The sequence below is a fragment of the Elaeis guineensis genome, chromosome 3 (assembly GCF_000442705.2).
Source record: "Elaeis guineensis isolate ETL-2024a chromosome 3, EG11, whole genome shotgun sequence".
NCBI lineage: Eukaryota > Viridiplantae > Streptophyta > Magnoliopsida > Arecales > Arecaceae > Elaeis > Elaeis guineensis.
Window position 1 is genome coordinate 10,784,704 of NC_025995.2, and position 2,616 is coordinate 10,787,319.

Here is a 2,616-nt window from a genome sequence, read left to right on the forward strand (position 1 = left end):
AGTATATTTAAATTTTTAATGCAAATCAGAGCATATGTAAAGAAGTAATTTAAAAATTACTTATTTGCATTGTACTTAGCATTGTACTTTAGATATTGTTCTTTAAATTCTTTCAATTTATTCATTAACTTCTCATAATTTGTAGTTTTGCTTTTGATGGGTTGCTTTTTCTTTAAATGCTCATAATTTATGGTTTTCTTTAATTTTGCTTTTTTTAATTTTACTTTTTTTTTTTTTATTTCTTCCCCTTTTTGACATCATCAAACATGATTAACTCCTCCTTTTTCTGAAACATTTTTTAATTTCTTTCCCTTTAGAGTTTGTCACAGATGTTTGCTCCCCCTTAATACAGCAATTATTAACAGCAAACAACAACAAAGAGAAGACAATATTTCAACAAGGAGAATATATATAATCAAAATATGATCGACATCATTACAAAAGGTAGAAATATAAGTAAAAGATGATACCATAAAACTATAATTGTTTCATTACATAGTTCATAATAGTCAACCAGCTAATTTTCAATACATAGCCCCAAAATACAGATCCTAGAACAAGACACTAACACCTAGGATCTAGTAATGATCATGACAAGTCATGGATCGGAGTCATCAGATATGGGATGAGAAGCTGATAGATCTCGATCAGAAGTGCATCCTCTACCCCGTCTGCCTCTGGCACGAGCAGGAGAGTGAGAAAAATTGGGAGGCTGAGTACGCTGAGAGGCTAAGGACTGAACAGAAAGGGTGAGTCTGATGGAATCAAGTACGTTCAGTGCTCTGAAAATAGACTGAAGTAGAGCAGTGAACTGAGTGGATGCATGCTCACTCGATCCTCGGATCTCTCTCCTCAGTAACTCATATCCACCCTCCAGTGCTCCTCTGAGCCTGCCAGCCTCTGCAGTGAGGTCTGTGACCTCAATAATGGACTCCTGTGGCTGAGGATGGGCCAAAGCAAGGACTTGCCCTTGCAAGTCAAGAACTCTGTCAGTCAGTCTCCAGACAGTGTCCTCAAGCTGCTGAATCCGGATGGACTGATCTGATATCATCTGAAACACAGTGGAGATGTGGGGAGTCATGGTCTGATCAGAAGAAGTGGCTCCCGGTGCAAAAGTAGTACTGCTCCACTGACTAGATAGCAAAGAAGCCACACGCTGTGATATCTGCTCGATCTGATCGTCAGCCAGTCTGAACTCTGATTGAGGTGCTCTGCTCTCTGGCTGATACACTGGTGTGGGCATCCTAGTAAACTCTGAAGGGCCAGCCTCTGTATCAGGAATGAACTGGATATTTGGTGATGCTGCCCTGAAGTCATGTACAGGAGATGATGGACCTTCTTTTTCTGCTCTACCTTCAATTCTGTCTTCAGCTCTATCTTCAGCTCTATCTTCAGCTCTTTCCTCAGCTCTCTCCTCAGATCCCTTGATCCAACCACCATCAGTCTTTGTAAATCCCATTCGGTGCAGGCTGTGTTGGTTGAAAGTGTCCACATGAGAGAGCTTAGTAGATGCCTCCCCCTCACAGCTAACTCCAAACCTCCTAAATACTCGAGTAAGGGCCATACCAAAAGGCAAGTGTGCCTTGGATCTGTTCAAAGTCTCTCTCATGGCCTCTATCATAAGTGCAGGGAGGTTCAGGGGGGTCTGAGTGATGACATGAAACATGATACATACATCTCTGCTGGAAAGTAAATCATGCCTACCACTCCTAGGAAAGAAGAGCTTCGTTACCATCTGATGCAGGATCCTCATCTCAATGGACAAAATCTTTGCTTCCAATTTATTTAAACTTCCTGAATAAGTTCCCCTAGTATAACTCTGATCCCCTCTTCTTTTACTGGGAGTTCCATATAAGAGTAACCCTCACTAGGCAAATGAAGTATTTCTCCCAATATACTAGGATCCAAACAAATATCAATACCCTTGACTGTTGAAGTCACTGACCCATTTCCATAATGTAGATTCTGGTAGAATTCTCTAACTAGGTCAACATAGGTGACTTCCTTAAGGGAGCAGTAGAAACCCCATCCTTGGTTTTTAATCTTAGTTGCAAATGTAAGACCCTCTTTTTCAAAGAACATAAAATCTATATTCTTCCCGGTTTCAACTTTTCTATCAGATAGAGGATTCTTACTGGGGCTTAGGGAGGATTGAGGGGGACCTTGAGCAGATACTGAAGCTGGAGTGGGAGCATTGGAAGACTGAGCAGCTTGCCTTTTCTTTCGGACAATTTCTTCAGACTCACGGACTGACTTTCTTCTTTGGGGAAGCTTCATCTTCGGAGCCATATTCACTACAGTAGCAGGCAAGGAGACTTGGAGGAACAAGTGAATGAGTGGAGGAGGGATCACAAGAGAGTGAAGAGGGATTTTGGTGGAGAAAAGAGGTGGATTTGGGAAGAATGGTGGAGTGCTAGGGCACGCTCCAACCGTGCCAAACAATGAGAGAAAGCACAGAAAATCCCTTTCCAAGGTGGCGATTTTTGGTGGAGAGGAGGAGGGAGAAGTGCCTCGAGCTAGATCCTTGGATTTGGAGCAAAAGAAAGTGGGGAGGATGGCTTTTGAAGGAAGAGGATGACCGGATGGGTCGGCTCACGAATAGCAACCCATATAAAA